General features: G+C 32.8%; 1 long non-coding RNA gene across 1 annotated transcript; it reads left to right on the top strand.

Moving 5' to 3' along the window:
* Window positions 1-3,123: 3,123 nt before the first annotated feature.
* Window positions 3,124-22,213, top strand: LOC111626897. Its single transcript, XR_002756945.1, has 3 exons — window positions 3,124-3,188; window positions 10,711-10,761; window positions 22,163-22,213. It is a non-coding gene; the product is annotated as an uncharacterized LOC111626897 (long non-coding RNA).
* The last annotated feature ends 2,530 nt before the right edge of the window (window positions 22,214-24,743 follow it).

The following is a 24,743-nucleotide window of genomic DNA, read 5'->3' as shown; positions in this document are numbered from 1 at the left end:
AGGAAATTATCTATATTGGAGCTACCACCAGAATGATACGGTCCCGCATCCTCGAACATCAAGAAGACATTAGAAATAATAGACCAGCTACAGAATTAGCGAAAAAGGTGCTAGAACAAGATTATCTTCCACTTTGGAACCATGTTAAATTACTTAAGCATTGCAATGATCGTAGGCAAATATTCATATGGGAAAATCTTTATATATCCGCTGCTTTGCCGTGTAATGCGCCGACATTGGAAATACCACAGCTATGGATAACTTTATTTAAACAATCCAAGTTATAATTTTGTGTTCTAATTTTATTCCATTACTATGCACGGCACCATCAATCAATATTTATATGTTTTGGGGAATTCAAGTTATTACAGCAGGTTTCTTTAAAAAAAATATTTATTTATTCAATTTTATTAATTTGATCTATATTCCATCCAATGGCATTATGTAATTTGGAAAGTCCGTTAAAAGCTGTCAATTCGAAAACAAAGGTATTCGATTTCTCCTGAAGACGACGGTTGTAAAGTGTTGAAAGTACTAGCGAGCACGTCTGAAATTTAACAAATTGCTGTCAATAACGCTGCAACACGGAAGTGTCATATTTTTAATTTCTAGATGCTGGCATGAAGTGAACTACATTTTCATTCGGAGATTTCGTGTTATAGACTTTAAATTTTTTATAAAATTTTAATTAAACTTGGGATGCAACTTTATTGAGACAGAACGAGTTATAAAAAATTAAAAGAGATAAGGGAAACATAAAATCTGGTTAACCCTCGATTCCCATGAGTTGGGTTCCTAGTTGATATGAGTACATCTCTGTGTCACGATTGTGTACCCATCACCTTATTGGTCCAAGGAGATCGTCATCCCTGACGAAATCGGGGAAAGGCCCGAAAAGAGGACTTTGTATAAAAAGGATAGACACGATGAGTAACGGGATGGAAGTTATTATTTGATTGTGTGCGCACCATGCCGAGATTTTCTTCGAGAGACTGTTCGTGTTCGTCAATCAACACCTCCTCCTCGCCTACTGAACTCGAAGATGTCAACAATTCACCTACTTAACTTCAAACTGTGGGACTTTATTGCAGTTATTCGATCAACAGTATAATATAAGGTATTTATCCTGCTCGGATACACTATTATACGCTCTCTCTCTCTGCATAAACCAATTGCGAACTTGATTGTAACTAGGAAGTGAAATAGAATGAACGCGATTCATGTAACTGATATGTAGCAACTTAAATTCCGATGTATAACTAACTTAGATTTCATATAAATAAACGGTTATTTATGTTTAAAGCAACTTTGAGTGCAGCTTCTTCCATTCTTCTCTCTGTTCACTCCATTCCGGGTCCAAACCTCGTATGTAACCACTTGCTCAAACTTGTGGTCACTGTATTGACCTAAGGATACAGTGGTGTCATCCTGACGTGGTATCAAAGAGATACCGACCTATCCACTATGGGGCCCAACAAGGGGATGCCGTCACATGAAGTACTTTCATAGACTGTCATACCAGGGTTTCCCAGGAGCTATACCTTCAGAATGCTGTTGAGAAGAGCACATCTTGACTGACATGACAAAACTGTCAAGCAGGGTCATGTCTGCCTGGTCTGCATCAATTGGTTGACTCCAGGCCAAGGTCAAGAATGACTCAACGACTAGCCAATTGACTCAAATGGAGCCTGATTTGAGCCTCTCATTTATCTGAAACAGGGCCAAAGCAGTGTGTTGGGGACGTTATGTTGCCCCTCAACTACCTAGATCCCCATTTCCAGCATACAGGACACCATGCACAGCAAACACATGGGTGGGCGTTCAGATCCCAGGGATGGTTAAAAAAAGTTACTAAACCATCTCTGGGAGGTCCCCTTACCACGGGCAGGAATCCACATTGAGGGAGTGGTGCCTTGGATTCACAGTAGTTTTGTACAATGCCCTACCATAATAGTCAATTAGAGACTATTATGGTAGGGCATTGTTTCTGCTTTGCTGAAAGTTAATCTTTTCAGTTGTAGGTCTGAGTCAATCATTTTTTGCCTATTTTTAAGGGCAATATTTTCAATCTGCAGGTTTTGGTGTCCAAAGGAGTAGTATGCCAAACAGAATTTATTCATTCTAAAAACATGACCAAACCACTGCACTCTGAAATTGTGCCATTTTATACTATCTGAGTGTTGTGATAAATATGACAATGGAAGGCAGAAATATCCAAATTGTTTATATGATTTTGGTTTTAATATTTGTTATATCATTATATTTGATTTATATAACTACAAATGTTATCTTATGTAAGGGTTTGTCACACCAATTGACCAATCTAACATATCTTAAAAAATTTTATTCCTCTACTGTCACAAACTTAAAGAATTTTTAAAATGTGTTAGATTGGTCATTTGGAGTGATAAACTTTTATGTAAGATAATCTTTGTAACCTTATATAATCAAAAACTATAATCTAATATAATAAAAGGGTTAGAAGTATTGTACGAAATAATCTAATAAGCTTAATGTTTGTACTTATTTTTTGCCTGGGTAATGCTGGACTTACCTGCTAGTAATTATTAAAACTAATACAAGATGGCAGCTTATCCATTATTTCTAGTCAAATTAATGTAACCCAAAAACAGCCCAATATTTGGAAGATCACTTGGCAGTAATGATCTAGATTTAGGAAGTAGGCAAACTTTGTTCACTAAATTAAATATAAGAAAATTATGCTTTCTCAGTGCAGAATTTTGAAATTTTTAAAGAAATGAAATGTATTTTATAATATTTAAGTTTTAATATCTTTTGAATTGTTTTGTTTTTTTGAAAAATGTATGCCTTGAAAGTAAGCAGTTATTTTTAAAACACTTTGATTTTAATCATTTCAGGCTTCATTATATAGAAGTATAATTTTCTTATATTATTTTTCTTAGTTTAGAGAGTTTTTAAATTGACTAGATTAAATTTCTCTTCAATAAAATATGCTAATGAAAATATTCTGATGCAAGTATATAGTATTCTGTCCTGAAATACAAATAGATAATATAATTAAATTTTCTATTTTGTATTAAAGACATAATTATTGTTTGTTAAGTATTGTAGTTTATTTTTAATTATTAATTATTTTTCTATAGTTCTTGAACAAGTTAAAAGTTCAATAGAAAAACAAGAAATCATAAATGAAGAGGTTAGTAATGGTAAGTATGAAAATTGCCAATAGTTTTTATATTTTTTTAAGAAAATTAAAAGTGTAAAGAATACTTATTGAATTATAGTATAACCCCATTTATCAGGCTCAAACAGGACTGATGATCAAAAATCCAGATAATCCAGAAAATTCATTAACGACATAAATAACACAATTTATACAGTAGATATTTTATTTTAAATTTTTAATTTCTTCGCCATTGTAGCAACCATGCTCTTTCTTTTAGATATCATTTCCATAGTGTTTACTTTACTTCACATAATGTTGAAGGTGACTGTAACTTAGCAAAGCAATAGTAGCTATGGGTATCAAGTGAATAATAACTCACAAAGTTACAAATGATAAACTTATTGACTTATTTAACTTATTTAACACATTGACTAGAATGAGAAGAATAGCATTTTTATTCAATGAGAAAGTAGCAATTTTTTATAATTGAAAATCTTAAAAGATTAGAAAAGATTCAGCAAGATATTAAGTAAACTCAAAAAACACTCCCATTGAATGCATAACAATTATGCATTCAATGCCGATTCGTACAAAACAATTATATCCTTAATTATAAATTCAAATTAAATTACAGGAAGACATTGAAATAGAAACAAAGCAACTTTTTAAAAAATATTTATTAACTAACTATTCGAAGAATATCATATGTAAGTGGTGAATATTATATAAATCATAGATATAATGTTAAAAATGAAAAGACCGACACACTATATATTAATTTTCCATATATAAATCATTTATTTGAAAAATATAAACCAGAATTTAATAAATTCTCTATTCGTATAGTAGCAAAACAAAAAAATAGGTTAATGGATATACAGTAGTGGCCAAAAGTAGAGCTACACTTGACATATGTTTTAAAAATGCGACCTCTATTTTGTTCACCACCTACTACATAATAATATTGTGATAGTTGAAAAGAGCACCAAAAAAAAAAATAGTCAAAATATTCAATTAACTCAAACAGATTATATTTTAAATCTGATTTACAAAAGAAAAAAACAAAGTTTTTATATTTTACACTGTGACAAAAGTAGAGCTACCAAAGGAAGTATGCAGATTTGTCCAGTATTTTTAGGACAAAATATTAGTATATACTCAGCTTCTTTTTAAAACACTTAATAAAACACTTAACACCTTATAACGCTGAGAATATCTATTAAATCACAAACGTTTTTAGCCTAATGGAATAGGCCATCATCAGGTGACTGGTTATCAAACGAATTTGAAAATTGTGTTAAAATGGAACTTTCGAACATTATAAATTCAAAATTAAAATGAAAAATAAATTAGCCAACCAAAATACAAAATACTAATAACTATACTAAATACATTGAAGCTATATTAATATAAATAATAAAATAAGGCAATATAAAAAGAAAAATAAAAGATTAAATGCATAAAAATATACACAAAAATCATCACATTATAAAGGGCAGATAGGAACTAAGAATTTGTGTGTTTTAACTTTTGTTTTATAAAGAACTTCCATGCCGAAGCTAAACCATCAGCATCCCTTGCATTGATACAGCCATCTCTTAATTTACTGTTATAGATTTCAATCTTTTCATGTTGCAAATTGAACAATGGGGTCTGCACAGTCTTGAGAATAGATGCTTCATTCCATTTATCTAATGAAGCCTTTACTTGTGTCATACTTGACAAAACCGTGGTACAGTGTCCTTTGTTAATGTCATATCTGTGTTCTTTAAGCCTAATAGCCAAATTCCGTCTAGTGACTCCAATATAGTCCTTCATAATTCCTAGCTGTTGGTTTTCAAAGNCCTTTACTTGCGTCATACTTGACAAAACCGTGGTACAGTGTCCTTTGTTAATGTCATATCTGTGTTCTTTAAGCCTAATAGCCAAATTCCGTCTAGTGACTCCAATATAGTCCTTCATAATTCCTAGCTGTTGGTTTTCAAAGGGAATTTTATACACGCCCACTGTTTCTTCTTTCTTAATCTTGTTTTTATTGTTTCTGAGAATACTATACAAATTAGGACCTTTTTTGTAAACAGTTTTGGAGTATTTTTTGTCTGAAACTTGCTTCATGATGTCTCTGAAGTTTTTATTATATGTGAATTTGGTGATCTTAAATTGATCTGTTTGGGTTCTTAACCTTTTGCCTCTTTCATAACTTTTAATTAATCCTTCAATTGTATTTTTACGGTAACCCAATTTTGAAGCTACTTTTTTGATTCTGTCAATCTCCTTAATCCTGTCTAGTACACTAGAGCAATATGTAAACGCTCTCCTAATGAGTGCACAAAATGCTGACATTTTGTATCCATACAGGTCATTCGAGTTAGCTGGTATGTAGAGAGGACTGTGCATTGTTTCTATGTAAATGCCCATTGTTATGCAATCTCCTTTTAATTGTATGTCAATATCCAGAAAATGAATTTGTTTGTGACTCTTCTGTTCTAGTTTCAGTTTTAAACCATCATTGTTGGTGTTGTTAATAGCCTGTATGAACTCGTGTATTCTTTCGCCATTTCTCCAGATAACGCACACGTCGTCCACATATCTTTTGTAAAATACAATATCCTTTTTGAAGCTATTAACAACGTGCTTTTCTAAGTTGCGTAAAACCAGTTCGCATAACAACCCTGACATTGGGCTTCCCATAGGTACGCCTTTCTTCTGTCTGTATACCTGCTTATCATAGCTGAAGAAGGACTTATAACATACTAACTTGGCTAATTCCTTCAAATCATTCTTAAATGCACCAACTTTTGGTTTTATGTGGAGCATAAATTCGATTAAAGCTTTGTAACAGGATTCTATCTTTACCAATGGATACAGGCTTTCAAAATCCATAACGGACACAACTTTTTCATCATCATCAATTAAACTTTACTCTTGTAACTCCTTAACTACATTGGTCGGGTTATGTGCAACAAGATTAATGTTACATAACTGATCTGAAATGAATCTATGTAAACATTTTTCCAAAATATATGTGGGCTTTCTGCATTTCTCCACCACAGGTCTGACTTCTTTGCCTTCCTTATGTATTTTTGCAAAGGCAGTCCTTGGAATTGCTGGCTTCAGGTTATGAGATCATTTAAGAAATGTTAATGCAGAGCTTAATGGAGCTTGTTCAAGTTTTTTTACTCTTCTGTGCACGTTTGTGACAATGTTTTTATTTACCTGCTCACATTCTGTTCTTCTAATGTATTCTTCCAAGGCTTTGTTATAGCTTTTTCTTTTCATTATAACCATATGTTTACTTTTGTCAGCTCATGTTAGGACCAATTCATTGTCACTCAATCACTGTTTTGCACATTTTAGCTGTTCTATTTCAATATTCTTCATTCTGCAGGTGCGATCCTTAAGAACAGTCTTCCATCAGAAAAAATCCTGATGGAAGACTTTTCTTTTATAAGAAAAGTTAGAACACACAAATTCTTAGTTCCTATCTGCCCTTTATAATGTGATGCTTTTTGTGTATATTTTTATGCATTTAATCTTTTATTTTTCTTTTTATATCCCCTTATTTTATTATTTATATTAATATAGCTTTAATGTATTTAGTATAGTTATTTTGTATTTTGGTTGGCTAATTTATTTTTCATTTTAATTTTGAATTTATAATGTTCGAAAGTTCCATTTTAACACAATTTTCAAATTCGTTTGATAGCCAGTCACCTGATGACGGCCTATTCCATTAGGCTGAAAACGTTTGTGATTTAATAAATATTCTCAGTGTTATAAGGTGTTAAGTGTTTTATTAAGTATAAAAACTTCATTTTTTTCATTTGTAAATTAGATTTAAATTAAAATTTGTTTGAGTTAATTGAGTATTTTGACTATTTTTTGTGATCTTTTCAACTATCACAATATTAATTATGTAGTAGGTGGTGAACAAAACAGAGGTCACATTTTTAAAACATAAGTCAATGGTAGCTCTACATTTGGCCACTACTGTAATTAATATTATAAATAAAGAAGACCAAAGAATACTAGGAAAACAATTTGAAGTTGCAGGAGTCATTTATAAAATATTATGTACGTGTACTAGCCTGAAGTTTTACATACGAGAAACAGGAAGAAGATTGGAAAAAAGGTTAAAGGAGCATGAGGCGGCAATCTGTTTAAAAAAGACAAGAATCATCGTGGTACCAGCACTGTAATAGTTTTAATTGTAAAATTATTTGAAATAATGTTATCTAATGTTAAAGTATTATACAAGGCTAAAAATTTGTTCAAAAGAAGACTCATTGAACATTTTTGTATTAAAAAAATTATGCAAATGTAATTAATTTAAATATGGGTATGACTGCAGTTGCATGCTGGGACGAAATAGTCCAGTATAAAGGAACAACAGTTGGCAAATGAATGCATCCACTGATGAGGCCAGTTAAAACTAATGAAATGCATTTGGAATTGTTGAAAATGGAATATTTGGAAAAAGTTAAAATAAAGGTCTAGTATTCATTTGTTTGCCTTGAAAAATTGCTCGAAATCAGATGTAAAGTGTATAATATTACTTGTTAATACTCTAGAGATATTTTATTTTTAGATTTAACATTTTTAAAGAAGTATATTCTTGCAAGCTCAAGCAAGAATGCACATAGGAGTTATTTGGTTTTTTATTTATTTTTTCATTTATAGGTTTTCTGTATGTCTATCTTTTATACTTCTGAGACAGAGATTATGTTTTATAATTCAGATAAATGGGATTCCACTGTATGAAAATTTTGATATAAATTTCCTATGATCATTTAAAAATTTTTTGATTAAGTGATAGAATGATTGTGAATAAAATCAGATTTTACATAAAAAATAGACATTATCAAAAATGTTCTACAAAGTTTGTTTATCAATAAAACTTTTTTTTTTGAAATTGTTTAATTTACATAAATTTAACTAAGAAAAATCTCAACTTGCCATTATGAATTATTTTAACTTTTTTCATAGCTTAAAGAGAGAGAGATTAGCAATGTTCATCTCTAAAGCCATTCAAATGTTTTACCAGATTTATTCATTTTTCTATGAAATATCATTTTAATGTATTTTTATTGAAAGGTTTAATCACAATAAATGTATACAAATATTTGATGATAGTAATACTTTGGATTCAAATAATATTTAGAAATTAGAAATTTGAAAAAATATGGACCAGAATGTACATTTGAGATAATTTTGTGATCTGTTAAATAAAAATGAAAGAATAGGATTCTTGTGTCGTATATATAAGTTAAAAATCCAAGTATATCTTTATCTAGTATCATTGCAGTTATTTGTTAATACACAAAAGTACACTGCCAGAAATGAAAATCCCAACATTAAGAAGTTATACTAGGTGAGTGAAAATTACATAGAAAATACAATAATCTATATGATTTATTACATTGATATGAGCTTTGAGAGTATAGCTCACAAAATGTGAGTGCAGCATCATATGAAAGTTAAATATTGTCCATTTCAGTATTCTCTGTAGTTACTGCCAATTTGAATGCAGGCATCTGCTTGAGCATACATCTAATCATAGAGGTATTGGATGTCATCCTGTGGGATGGCATCTTGCACTTGCTGCACCTGTAGAGTCAGACTGGCAATGCTTGTTGCTGGTTGCAGATCCAATCATGTCCCACACACACACTATTGATGAAAGATCTGGTGACCTTGCTACCCAGGATAACACATTGACATCTCAAAGAGCATATTGGGTTGCATCCACAGTAAGAGAATAAGCTGAAACAGTCCTGTTGAAAAGTCTCTCCTCAATACTGTTTATGAATGGCAGAACAATGGGTTCAGTTGCCATTCTGATGTAAACATTTGGTATTGTGGTGTATAACCACTAGAGATATCATTAAAAATATCTTTTCGGACCCATAATGCATAGGGTTGGACTAGTATGTTGACGATGGATACTACTTGCCAACATTTTTCAGGCTTCCTCCTGATTGTGTAATTCCACCAGTACCAAGGCAGAAAAGTCTCTCTTTTATAAATACCGTAGAATTCCATTCTGCCTTTCAATGGGCTCTTGTGTGACACCATTGATGACACATTCAACAGTGGGGTAGGAATGAGTGGCAAACATGCCACAGGACATCTGGAGCAGATGCCAGGACATCTGGAGCACTTTCCAGTAGATGGTTCTGAACAATTCTTGTGTTAATACAGGGTGTCAATGCTGCTTGAATTTCCACCACAGATGCTCTCCGATCCTCCAGGGACATCCTGTATATATGACAATCTTCTTTCTCTCCAGAAACCTGGAAAGATCCAGATTTCAGTCTTTTGATAGTAATGCTTGTTAAGGACCATTGCTATCAACAGTTGTACATGGTGGACATGACTCACTTTTTTCATGATCTCATGAATGAAAATTTATCCTTTCATGGCCTACTACATAGCTTTGTTCAAACTGAATTAATGGATGATATGCAATTTATTGTCACTTTGGTGGTATTCTGTACATTGTAGTTAATATCACCACAGCTTTTTCACAGTGGTGCCAGTGCTTATAAATAGTTCCACACATCTTTTGGAAACTTCTAATTTGCATTTGCTGTTGCATTGTACATTCTGTGAGTTGTGCTCTTGAAACTGATATCACTGTAATAAATCATATAGATAAATATTCTGTATAATTTTTGTTTATCTTCAGGTGCCTATTATAGTGTGCCTCTTTTTGGGATTGATCTAGTATATGAATCAATTCAATCACATCCAATGCTGGACAAACAACATGATATGTTTTCTGCGCAGTTGCCGAGTATTTATTTCCATGTCTATATACAAAATTTACAACTATATGTTGAACTCGAGACGTAAAGTGTGCGGTGAAGATGTGACCGAGTAAAAGTTTGTCGACCAGAAGAGTGAGGTTAGCCTCGGTCTGATTACACATAGGTTGGAAACAGTAGTCAAGTGCCGTGTTATCAACTGCTGCAACCTAATATAATTTCTCTTTGGTGTTGGGATTTCTATTTCTGGCAGTGTATCTATTGACTTGGATCATAAATTGTCTTATCTTAGAATCTAGGTTTAATGTTTCTCTCAAAATTTTCTTTAAAATATAAATATTTCCTTTCTTGCATCCAAAAGCAATTTTCAGTATATTTTATAATCCAAATATCATTAATTTATACACATTTATCTACTTAGAGTCTAGTGATAATTATTAATTTAAAAAAGTGAATAAAAACTTAATATTCATATTTGTAAATTTTATATTCATTTTTATAAGTTAATACTGAAATTCACATTTAATTTTAGTATAAAATTTCATAATACTGTGTAAGAAATAATCATGTCATTAGATTACATTTAAAATATTGAGTAACAAAAGTAGATAAATAAATAGTTTTTCTTCTTGCTTTCTGAATATTTCGTTATCAGACACGAATAAAATAATTTTTTCAGAAGCAAAAATTAAATTTAATTTGTTTTGCATTTTCAGTTGATCATATTTACATTTTCTTATAATTCACTTAACTAATTGTTAAATATGTAATTTACTATTGTCATTGTTTTTTTAGTGCTTGAAAGAATTACTAGTTCAGTGGAAAACAAATTAATAACAACCAGTGGTAATTATCATTCATCTATATATAAGTTATATAATGTCTAAAAAAAATATACTTTTAATTTATTAGTAATTAGACTAATTTAAATTATTTAAAAATTAATAATTATCAAATTGCGATGATTATGTATTTGTGATTTTTTTTGTACTTATTATTTTTTAGCAGAGTTACATTAATTTTAGTATAAACAAATAAACTTTATAAGTGAAAGACCAACTTTAATGAATGGAAATTTTCTTCATACTTTTGATACCAATATTTTAATAAATAATAATTTTTTATTTTTCTAAATTGAACTTTAAAAAATTGAAAAATTTTTATATATTTTCTGAAAAATTTTAGTTGATTAAATTGATATAACATTTGACAATAAAACCTGTTTCAATTTGTGTATTTGCAAAATTACTACATTAAAACAAAAAACTACAGTATGGGTATTTCAAAAAGGATGCAATCCTCTATTGAGTTTTTGTGTTTAAATTTGACAACAGACAACTTACAAAAGATGCACATGAGATATCTATGCACAGTACCTTTACAACAGAAGTTGAAAATGATTTCCTGCAACTTGGATGTGGGTTTGAAGCTGCTTTGTCATATTTTCAGCCGTCTTGTGTAAGTATTGTTTTGAAAAACTACATGTTTCAAATATCTTTAAAGGTAAAAGTCTGTGGACCTTGCGGGCCACAATTTTTTTAAAATCAAATGATGATCAAAAAATTTCTTCAGTGTGACCATTATTTCATTTGTAGTTTGGGCAGTCATACCATCTTGTTGAAACAGTCTCTCTCATTCACATCCAATAGTGCAATAAAAGGTTGAATGCAGTCATGTTAAACTTCACCAGTTACAGTTGTAACATAAAAGAAAGCTCATCACACAATGATGGGAAATTGCATATTAAACACCAATTTTTCATGAATGTAATTCTCACATAAGTTTGACTAGCACATGACAAGGTCATTTTAATGACTATAGGATGTTAACCTTGAGTGCTGCTACCTAATAAATATTATGCCATAAAATGTATATGCATGTAAGTTCTGCATTCTTTTTGAAACACCTTGTATATTAATGCTTTATTGAGTTACTTCATACTTTTTTTTTTATTTTATAAACTTCACACACAGTCAGTCTCCTACTTAGACAACTATTGACTTGAAACATTGTAGTTGTGATGGTCAAATTTAGTGTATTAAAAGAAATCATGTGAGTCCAAAAAGTCAGTTGCAGTTGCTTTTCATTCAACAAATTTATTTGTGTTTAACTTGAATCCACATCATGCCAAAAAGCAAAAATGAAATGTGGATTTGCTTAGTTTGGAATTATTATACTACTATCAATTTTAAAGAAGGTTAAAGTGAAATAATAATGAATTAAATAAAACAAATTAAAAACAAAATCCACTCCATGCACAAATTACACCATTCACTCAGTATGATTTTTGATTCTTTTGAATTTGGTTGACTGGACTTACGATAGAAAGTTTAGACAGAAATCCATCATAAGTCAGGAACTACCTGTATACCTTCATTTTAAGGTGCTTATTGTCAAATAAATTGGGAAATGCATGTTTTTATAAAATGGCATTAAAAACATCTGTGAAGACCCAAACAGGGTCCAAAGGGAGGCAATTAACGACTTTTTGAATCAGTCAAGTTTCGTAGCGCGAAAGAGTAAACTTAAAGATTGGATTTAAACAATGAACCTTTTGTCTTGTTAAAAGATTTTAAACAATAGATAGAGTAAAGTCGAGGAATATGAGGTTGGAGAGGAGTTGTGTTCCGACGCAATGTTGACCTCTCCCGCACCCTTCGTTGGGTTTTGAATTGTTGCCATGTGACGAGGGGAGACCAATGGAGAGGCGACTGTGGTAGAAAAATTGATAAAACCGCGTTTTCGGAAACTTTACAAGATCTTGGGTTTTGGGGCATAGTGCTCACCTGCTGGGATTTGGTGCTTACGAAAGAGACACGACGAAGGCTCTTTCGACGCCTTTGGAGGTGGTTTCGCCAACCCGTCACGTCCCAAATTGCCGAGGTCATGTCCAGAATCATCAAGGTTCGACTCGTCCACCGAGGACATCTCTACTAGTGCTGGTGTGTGCCCCAGGACCATCATTCTCTGCGTTCAGCATGTCGAAAACACCCAAGGACCGATCGAACTGTCAAACTTTTCTGGTTTTATTGGAACTGTGATAGTATATTGGATAGGCTTTCGCCTGACATGTTGAATTGTTGTAAGAATAATTTATGTATATTATTAAACGGTTTTATATGGTAAACCTGTCTCAGTGAGTCATTCTGCTCCCATAAGACAGTAATGACCGCTTGGCTGTCAAAAACACCCCATCCCAATGAGCTGACCTCACACATCTAACATATCACAAAAAAGGAAAACACTGTGATTTTATTTATTTTTAGTTTATGCTAGCAAATAAGTACAATCGACCCCCCTATAAGACGGTAGATACGTTCCATTCTTTATGAATCAATTTTGTATGAGTCCTTGCCAATCACAGCTCGGCACGTATGCACTTTACGGATTATGGCTGTTTGAAAGGTTTTTTTCCATAGAATTAATCGATTCCTAGACTAATTCGACTCAACATTTCCAAAATACGTATATTTTTTTGGGAATAATCCGTATAAACTATGCTATAAACAAAAAATTGTAGGATTACTTACCAAGTGTGCACTGTTCGACGTTGCCATTGCTTAAGTTTGTTTTCATAGCAGAGCAGCGCACCAAACGACAGCCGCGATTTCTGATAAGGTATTTTTCTGCGAAAACTTCATTGAACTTTGGAGACATCATTAATATAAATAATTTTTCTTAACCCCTTTCCAAGGGGTTAAGAAAGCGTTCGTATTGGAAAGATTAATTTCTATACACATCGGTTAAAGGTTCAAGTAGGTCTTATTTATTTTATTCAAAAAATTACAACTACAAAGCAGACAAATCACTATATCAATTTTTATCAGTTGCTTAGATTGTAAATGACATTACAAAAGCAAATATATTGAAAACATTTCCATTCCTTTAAATGATTAGCAAATTGCCTTCTTCAGGGTACATCTATGTGGCAGCAACAGCAGGTGTGAACATGCTATCAAGTAGAGTGGGCAAACCGATACAAGCAAATGTGCATGTTTGGAGTAATTGCGTTTAGCAATGGTTCAGCAACCACCAGATTGATGCTTCTACATGCACATGTAGGAAGCTGCTACCAAGCAGGTACGCTTCCACTGCTCACACTTCTAAAGAAGAAAGCTGGATTGTCTTTTATTTCATGGTACAAACAATGAAATTCACCAAACTGATGACATTTCTTATAAATATTGTTTTACCAAAGCTTCCTATAGGTAAAAGACACACTTTTTCCTATAAGAAGTTTCTGTAAAACAATGTAGAAAATTGTTTTCCATGGTAAGCATTTGACAAAGTCATCTCACTGTCATTTGTGAACAACAATCATCCATTCCAGACAGATGTCACTCATAAGCTGGAAGCACATACAATGATTCTTTCCACCTGCAGTCACTGGATGCTGTCACATAGGTACTCAATATTTGAACTCTTACCACCTAAACTGACCTTTGTCCGCCATTCTGTTCATAAGTTTCATTTTTCTTTTTTCCTAATGCAAATTTGATGTTTTTGTAATATATCATATTCTTCACTATATGGTGATCACATTAAAATACAGTATAGCTTCCAGCATGTACCTCCTGATAGTGGACACCTCTAAACAGCCGACAAACTTCTCAGTTTCACTATTCAGAGGTTATACTGTATATGAAAACAGGAAAGCAAACCAGTAATTGCACCAGCAATTACTGGTTTGCTTTCCTGAGTGTTAATGTGTCTGGTTATCATGTTTCTTATTACAAAAACTGTTTATTTTGTCAACTTCCCTTCAAATAAATATTAAGCAAGTCTGTGTAAATATCATTTTTCATTTTGAATTAAATTTGAATAATTATAAATAATGCAAAAAATCCAGGTTGCAGTATTACTGAAGATAAAACTTTTTTCCACTCCTGGCGATGTTAATTATTAATTATACTGCCTTAAGTTAAAAAATTTTATTTTAATGCTACAGCTTTAATTTTTTCAAAAAGCAAAAAAATTTATAATGCAGAAATGTGTATAGTTTTCAATCGTGGACATAAATTTTAGCAATGGTTAAATAATTTTTAAAAAGCTATATCCAATTATTTATGGTCTGAAATAATATCTCCAGTGCACACCATTATTACGCAGACTATCATCAACATCAACTTTGAATATCGGCAAGTAAACTTTTTCCACACTTGGTTCCAACACTGAAAAAAGAGAGAAAGTTCAAACATTTATCAAATAATAAAATTTAATCGAATATTAAGTTTTGATTTAAAATTTTGAATATTTGCATGGGCATACTAATTGCAGTTATGTACTTAGGTTTTAACTGTGTTTAGGTTGATTTTCTTTTCTTCATCCACCTACCAAACTGCATCATATGCAATTCATGTGATCTTAGGGAAGTGTCTAATAGTATAAACCAGTGTTATTCAAACTGTGTTCCATGGAATCCTGGGGTTCCACAAAATGTGATAAAGGGTTCCATAAATATACATAAAATATTCATTAAAATGATGAAAATAATAAAAATAAAAAATAAATTATTCTGAATTGACCGAATGAGTCAGCAGTGTTCGTGGCTATGCACTGGCTGCTACATTGATGCATCATTAGTAGTGTGAGTGGGGGTGTGGGGAGCAGAACACTGCTCGAGTGTCAAACTATCATTGATGTGAATGTTCATTTGATAACTGGTCACATATGAATGTGAGTATTTGTGCCAGCTGCAAATAGTGGCCATTTCAACTTGCTTACCATAATTAAAGTGTGTAAATTGTACTTTTATAATTTGGCTGTTATTTTTTCTGCAACATATAGTTGTTATAAAAGTGTTCAAGGTAAGCCTTTTGTAATTCTAGTGCTTTAATCATAAAATTTTTTATAATTTTAATAAACCCATTACAGATGGATTTAAAGTTAAAAACTGGACAATTAAAAAGAAATGACAACAATATAGTCACAGCCATATTACATTACATTACATTAAATTGAAAAAGGGGGAAATCCTCCAGGCAACACTCAGAGGTACAACCTGGAGGTGGTAAAGAACGGAAGGAAGGAAGAGACATGGGAAGAGTAGGGGATGAGCATGGGGCAGGGTAAAGTTGCGATCTCCAGGCGCCTGCATCGCATTTATTGAAGATAAACAGAATACAAAATGCAATAAACAGAGGAACAAACAATGCAATAGTGAACAGGTATGTACAAAGGAGCTGCGTGACGATGGTTTTATAAACAATACAAGTAAACCGACAGATATTGATAACAGAAAATGTGCATTGGCAGAACAGGAAAATACAGGTAGACGCGAGTACATTGAACAGTGGATTGGTCCGCGGACAATGAGACACAGTGACATAGACACGGGATTGCGGTAGCAAATACTGAGACAACACAAACTGGTACGCGACAAACTGCGAGAGGAAAGGATTTAACTTTTAACCAATCCAATGCAGAAGTAGACAGTTCAAGTGTACAGTGCAGGAGGACGTTGATTAAAAGTCCGAACGTGCAGGATCCTAGCAAAAGTACTTACTGTTGACTGCTGGTTGGGGTGAGAGCTGCTGTCGTTGATAGATAGTTCATAAGCTTGTGGTAAATATCTTTGTGATCAAGGAACGCATTGAGAGGGCAGGGCCAGTTGAAACCAGAGTAGAGAACGCTGCCCATAAGAATGTCTCTGTTGTGGTTATAGAATGCACAATCGAAGAGGTAGTGGATGCTGTCTTGAATAGAGGTGCCGTCACAGTTGCAGATGTCCTCATCTTGGATACGGAAGCGTTTTAAATAGGCATTGAAGTTGCCATGACCAGTAATGAGCTGAGTCATGGCAAAGGAGGGAGAAAAGTGCTTCCACTGTAAGCGGTTGGCGATGTTGGGAATAAACTTGTGCGTCAATCTACCAGTGTTGCCGTTGTCCCATTCATGTTGCCAATGTTGAAGAGCCAGTTCGTAGTTCCACTGCTTAATCTTGGAGGGTGGAATCTTTTCATAACTGGGAGGTAGAGAAGAGGCAGCAGCGGTTTTGGCGAGGCTGTCAGCGGCCTCATTGCCAGCAACCCCCGAGTGGCCACGGACCCACTTGAAATGCACATTGTGATTGTGGGTGTTCAACGACAGAAGGCTGTGGATGTGAAGGACATTATTCCCCCTATTCCTACTGCTGGTAATGGAGCGGATGGCAGTAATGCTGTCGGAAAAGATGGCAATAGTCATGTTATCAGGGAACCACTCTGTGTAGATGTAGTCGATAGCCTTTGTGATAGCGAAAATTTCGGCTTGGGGAACGGAGCAGTGAGGCCCCAGCCTGAAGGCCGACCTGTGAGTTTCACCATTGTGGTGATTGCTGAGAACAAAAGCAGCACCCACATTACCCTTGTTCTTAGACCCGTCCGTGTAGATTGAAATGTCCTATGGCCCTTCATGAAGGGTGATATCGCTGTTCATGGCAGGATAGTCCATGGTCGAATTCAGGTTAGTGTCTTTATTCTCAATGCCATAAGATGTTATGTCTTCCTTGACATGATCGGGAAGGGCAGAAAGGGCAGCATTGTGCCTGGTGGTATTGTAGTAGTTGTTGGCAGATATGTTATTAATTGTCCAGATGTTCGATGCCATTTTGGCCTTGATATGCACTGGGAGGAGGCCAGCGATAACAAGGAGGGCAGCGGTTGGGGCTGTTCTGTATGCCCTGCAGATCCTGAGTGCAGAGATGCGCTGGGCCTTGGAAAGCTTCTTTTGGATGTGTACTTTCTGCGTGGCCTCGGCCCAGATTGGGGCAGCATATAACAAAATGGGTTCAATCGCACCAAGGTAGATGTGCTTGGCGGCCTTGTACCCAATGCCCCAGGTATTGTTGGCAATTGAGAGAAGGGCGTTAGAAGTCTTAGAAGCCTTGGACACCACCATATCAACATGGCTGGACCAGTTCATTTGCTGCTCTAATTTGACACCAACCACACCAGTCACAGCCACAACAATAAATGGCAAAAGTGCTCCTAATTTATCTTCTGAAATCGAAGAACATTTACCTGATATGAAGATACGTAAACTATCAGAAGGCACTATGAAAAAGTGGAAATATGATGGAAACTATTTAGCATTTGGGTTTACTTGGACAGGAAATAAAGATGAACTGAATGGATTATGTGTTGAATGCAAAAGCGTTGTTAGTAACAGTAGTTTAAATTCAGCCAAACTAAAAAGACATTTGGAATTGAATCATCTGTATCTACGTAATAAAACTATTGAATACTTTCAACATAAACATGAAGATCTAATAAGCAAAAAGAAGGCGTTTTCTAAATACATGTTTTCTGATAACAAATCATCTCTTGAGGCTTCTTTTCGAATTAGCTTTCAAATTGCTAGAGAGAGAAAAGCATATACTATTGCTGAAAAATAAATAAAACCTTGTGTTATAGATGTAATTTCTTGCAAACTTGGAGATAATTTTATTAAAGACATTAATAGCATACCATTTTCTGATACTACAGTGGAAAGTGAATAAAAGAAATGGCACAATACTGTGAGCATGAACTTTTGTGTCATTTAAAAATCATCTTTGCATTGTTTTATGTTGCAGTTAGATGAATCTACAGATGTTGCTGGCTTAGCTATTTTGATTGTATTGGTTCATTACATTTTAAATTCTTCAATCCAAGAAAATATGCTTTTTTGTAAACCACTTGTAGGAAGAACAACTGGAGAAGAAACTTTTAAACTTGTTAATTCATACATGCAAGAAATGAGCTGGGATTTATATTCACATATTTGCACTGATGATGCAAAATCTTTATTAGGCCAAGAAAAAGGAGCTATATCACAAATTATTGCAATAGCTTCACATATTGAATATTCTCATTATTGTCTTCATCAGCATCAGTTAGCAGCAAAAAGAATACCAAAAACATTAAAGAACATTTTGGATGAAGCAGTACAGATAATTAATTTTATAAAAAAAGAATTAAATTCAAGATTATTTAGTTTATTATGTGAAGAACTATCTAGCACACATAAAACCTTGCTGTTACATGTGGAAATGCAATGGTTATCATGTGGTAAAATCTTAAATCGATTCAAATTAAAAGATGAAATTAGAATTTTTTTTAAGTGATCAAAAACATAAATATGCTCAAATTTTAAATGATGAAATATGGTTACAGCTATTGGCATATTTGGTAGATATATTTACAACTTAAAATGAATTTAATACATCTCTTCAAGGCCTTAAAGTTAATATTATTAAACTGAACAATGAAATCAATGCTTCAATTTTAAAATTAGATTTGTGGGAATCTTATGTGAAAAATAATAATCTAATATATAATCGAGACGGGTTGATAATAATAATAATAATCAGCGCAGAGCCCAAACGGTTAGGAGTTGAAAGTTGAAATTTGGTACACAGTTAGGGTACATCACGAAAACACACACTAAGAAGGGATTTTTCAAAATTCCCCCCGGGGAGAGAGACAGGATTAAAACTTCTATATACATTATGGATACGAGCCCAAACGGTTAGGAGTTGAAAGTTGAAATTTGGTACACAGTTAGGGTATGTTAGGAGAACGCACACTAAGAAGGGATTTTTCGAAATTCCTCCCCATGGGGGAGAGGGACAGGATTAAGGCTTAACACTTCCATCAACAATGGAAGTGTTAAGTAACAATGGAAGTGCTAAGTAACAATGGAAGTGTCAACAATGGAAATGTTACGTAACAATGGAATTGTTAACAGAAAGCGACGTGCGATACGCAGATGCAGTTTTTTTTGTTTTTGCGGGAAATCGAACATATTTTTAAACCCATCTAAAAATTCTCTAATTAGTCTGGAAATAAGGGGACCCAATTCTTGCATTCTGTGAAAACGGGTAAGGTTGACTTTAACGTAATAATCTTTATCTTAGTTATCATTACTTTTGCCCGAGCAACGCCAGGCCCACCTGCTAGTATGCAATATTTTGAAAAGGTAAATGATTTTCTAATCGAAAATGAAATAAATTTGAATAAAGATGTTAAAGTCATAATTCAGAAGCATATTTTACAACGTAAAACTACTATCAGGGATTATTTATCCCAGCAAGAAGAGTCACTTGATTGGATTAAAAATCCATTTCAAAATTTCAATAATAATCAGAATTTATTACTGACAGTACAGGAACAACTGATTGAACTATCAACAGATTCTACGTTAAAATGCAAATACAAGATCTTCTCATTCAAAGATTTTTGGTTAAAAATTTACACGGAATTTCTGCAAAAGCTATAAAAGCCTTAATGTCCTTTGTTATGACATATTTGTGTGAAAAGTCAATTTCAACAGATGTTGGAACAAAAACAAACTACAGAAATAAATTGGACGCTGAACATGAAATGCATTTACAAATAACAACAATTAAACCTGACTTTAAAGTTTTGTGCAAAACAAAGCAAGCTCATCACAGTCATTAAAATTGAAAATTTTAATGACTGTGATGAGCTTGTACATATTAACTTTATTTTGTAATACTTTTTTAACTTCTATTATAATATAATAAAAGAATATTAAAACGTTTCTCTTTATATGTACTAACTAGATTGTGAATATTCTATTGTTTATTATCCCTGGTTCCGCGAAATAATTTTATACTCATAAGGGTTCCTTAAATTGACAAAATTTGAAGACCATTGGTATAAACTATTGGAGAAAAGTAGAATGCAATGAATATTTTTTTTGAAACTGACTAAATTAGAAGACCAAAACCAGACCTGGCAACATTGTAGCATACAAAAATATTGATACAGTAGAATCTTGTTTTAACAGATCATGGAACAATGTATTCCTCAGAATAACAGATATTTTTTACAGGTCCTGCTAAAGCAATATAATTTTACCTCTCTTTATCAGATCCATAACTTGGAATAACAAATATTTCTAGCACCATGTATTATAAACTTCACATTTTTTCAATGTTTAGTTAATACAGGTATACCTCGCCTTACGTCGGTAATTGGTTCCAGGAGAACGACGTAAGTCGAAAAACGACGTAAGTCGAATTTACTTGTCTCCGAATCTACTTGTCACTAGGCTAAACCATAAATTACCATTCCTGGTTTTGTATTTTATTTATAAATGCATTTTTAATAATATATGGTTAATAAAAATCTATTTTAAGCTTACAAACAAATAAATTTTAGTTTTTATTATAGTACAGAAAAAAGTATTCTAAATTTACAAATGCATGTACTGTAAATACAGAACATACTAGTATATATTTTAATATGATTTTATGTGCTTTAAACGTTTTTCTAGTGATATTACGACTTCAATATTTGTGGCGGACAGACGTAAAGTCGAATAAAATGACTTAAACTTGATTTTTATTTTTCCATATACTTTTTTGACAAACGACGTAACTCGAAACGACGTAAGTCGAGGTATGCCTGTATTTGGATGTTTCTGGGAATTTGTAGTTTGATGATGTATTTGTTACATCTGAGATATGTACAATTGAAGAATTGTACAGAGAGAGTCAGCAGCTGATACGATCGAGGAGGAGCTATTTAACGAACATTCTGATGCTGGTCCAAGTGTAGTGCCAAAATTTAGCAAGAAAATTGAGTATTTCCAAATTGTGAAGACCTTCCCGATGAATTTCGGCAATAACAGACAAGCTGTACATAGCATTGCTAACATCAAGGGATTGTTGTATTCATTAAGCAGAAAAGTGGCATCAAAACAAACCAAGATGGACAAATTTTTTGACAAATTGTGAAGTCCAAGTGAATTGCTAATTAGCATACATAATTTTTTTTTATACTTACAGTATATAATTTCTGTTGGCTTTGACACACATGTACATGGCATAATTTACAATTTTGTAACAATGTTTTTTACAATAAAGAATAGAGATCTCAAGAGACTAAATAATTTCAAGTATTGGTATTTCTTATATGTATGAGGTTAAAAACTGAAAATGTTTTTTGGACAATGGATATTTTTCTAGGTGTGCCAGAAATCCATTGCTTCTAATATAAAGGATTCACAGAACAACAGACGATTTTTGGCAGCCCAAGTAATCCATTAAAACAAGATTTTACTTTTCAAATTAGTTTTTTTACATACATGAATGAAATGCATTAAAAAATACCTTTATATGTCTCTATATCTTTAGAACTCTGTGTTGTAAAGATTTTTTTAACATTGAAATTAATAAGATACTTTTAATTTTAATAATCATCCTTAAAAATGTGCATGCTTTATTTAATACTAACATTTTTTTTTTCTTTTTAAATAGTTGTTGAACAATTAGTTGATTCTGTAGAACAGGAAGAAACTCAAACTGATGGTAAACCCTTTGATTTGTTCACCTTTACTTAATTATAGTTCTTTTTATTTGCTTGTTATTAACATACTGTTTGTCTGTCCAGATAAAATTTTGTAACGATACTTTTACAATATAGTGGATTTTCATCCACTTCCTAATTTCAGTTTTGACAAAAGCTAGTACACATATGTATTACCAACAACAATACATTTCTTTAGAGTTTTCAAACAATCCTAATAATTAGCAAAAATATACCACTCACCAAACCATCACCAGTTCATGTCACAAAAAAAGAAAGATCCTTACTAACGTTTTTGTATGTGAAATAGACATCTTCAAGTCTCAACAATATCAAATAAACGGCTAGTAAAATAGAACATTTTTTCAAAAGTTCAAATTGATTACATAATTTGAATACGTTGTGTCAAAATTTATGTAATGTTCGGGATATAATTTCAAACTATGTAAAATATTTAAATTATATCTTAATAAAAATCAATTAATTTCATGTAAATTGTTATGATGCAAATATCCTCCGTAATTTAAATTATCCTTAATGCGAGTTTCTGTCGGTGAATCTAGTTCAAACATGGTGTGCCATGCCATGGATAGCGTGTCCGTTTCCTTGAAGTTAATAGCAACTCCCTGTTTAATTGCCTGATAGATCTCAAGCAATTTGAGGTATTTGAGTTATGCCTTATTCAACACTCTGTAACAATTTAATGTTTTGTATTCATTGTGGATTTCCTCATTACTCGCATACATCGCTAATGCCATAGTAGTCAGCTTTTTCCTTATGGAATATTCATGTTCTTTCATCCTCATGGCAAGACCTTTTACCATTGCTCCAGTGTATGTTAATGAGTGGTTAACTCGGTTGTAGTGAAGAGGTACTGCATAAACTCCTGGAGAGTATGAGTCATTATACAGTTTTTATTATTTCTGATGAGAGAGAAAATTGTTGGAGAGTGTCGATATGTTACGTGCACTGTAGTGGTCCTTGCAATTTCTCTATATATATTAGAAAGTGTTTCATTGTATGTGATAACTTTCATTCGTTTGTATTGTAGAATGGTCTTCTCCCTCTTATTTACATATTGTTTTATGAGATGTTTGACCAAAGAGGTTTGGGTATCCATGTTGTGTTGCTAGGTTCTTGATCCATGACAATTCATTTTCCTTTCCACTATGCTCTGAACAATGTGTGGGCCCTTTTTACCAGAGATCGAAAAGCAGAGACTTTGTAACAATAAGGGTCATGTATATGATTCCTTATGGAAAACACGGGTTGACAGATGACCGTGCTCCATTGTAATGTTGATATCCAAAAAATGTACTGTAGTACAACTCTCTTGCTCAACTTTCAAATAACCCATATGGCCTATTGCAGAAATTGCAATAGGCCATATGGGTTATTGTTGAAATACTTAAGTATCGAGTGAAGGTTAGGTACTTTGTTCCATACTATGATAATGTCATTAATGTATCTGACATACAATGCTATGTGCTCATGAAATTTAGGTAATATGGCATTCTCATGTTTTCTGACCACTAATTCAGAGAGTTCCTGATATTGGGCTACCCATAGGTACACCCCTCGTCTGTAGGTAGGTGACCTCTTCGTATTCGAAGAAGGATGAGACCATCAAGTGTGTTAGATCTAACATATCAGGTAGATATTTATAAGTGCTCTCCACTTTTGCCAGAAGGAAATCTCTCAGCTCACAGAAACAGGTTTCCAGTTTTATAGATGGGAACAATGTCTGATAGTCACAAACTGTGAAATATGCCACATTGACTCATTAAGGTCCTGTAATTTTTGAAGTACTTGCTCTGGATTGGTGACAGTGTATGTATGCTCCTCTAGATTGGTAGTGATGTATTTCTTAATTAAGTAGTCTCTCCATTTTAATAGTGGGAGAAGTAACTTTATCCGCTACCATACATAACTGTTGGCCATTCTTTTTTCATGACATGAACTGGTGATGGTTTGGTGAGTGGTATATTTACAATTACCCAGTTTTTGAGATATAATTAGAAAAAAATTTAGTGAAAAATTAAAATTTGTGACTAGAATCTGATAACAGATATTGCTGCACATAACTTAATAAATTACAAATACCCTTTAAGTCATGCAAAAGTGGCAAGCTCTTGCTCCTTTTTAGTCATACTGTATACCTAAAATCTTGTAACTCAATTTTTCACCCACTTCCCAATTAAATGTTACACTGAAAAGAATTTTGATAATTCACTGTTACATATATAAAACTAAAATGTAGAAAATAAAAAAAAGTAAAAATATTTAAAGAAATGCTTTTTATTCACATAAATGCACTAAAAAATAAAAAATAAAAGCATGGGCACTCATGTTTAGAAATATTCTTAGTTACCAGTGGCATGCTGTCCATGGAAGCTGTGGAAGCACTGCTTCCCTTGTATTTTCTAAAATATAAGGATATTGGATGATTATTTTCATATTTTAATGTACTTTGAATTAATTAAAATTAATATTTTATTATAATTGCATTATGTATCTTATTACAAATTTCTA

Source organism: Centruroides sculpturatus, unplaced genomic scaffold (genome assembly GCF_000671375.1).
Source record: "Centruroides sculpturatus isolate CEXI.00-Female unplaced genomic scaffold, Cexi_2.0 scaffold328, whole genome shotgun sequence".
NCBI lineage: Eukaryota > Metazoa > Arthropoda > Arachnida > Scorpiones > Buthidae > Centruroides > Centruroides sculpturatus.
The sequence above is the reverse complement of the archived record's forward strand: the minus strand, read 5'-3'. Positions and strand labels throughout refer to the sequence as shown.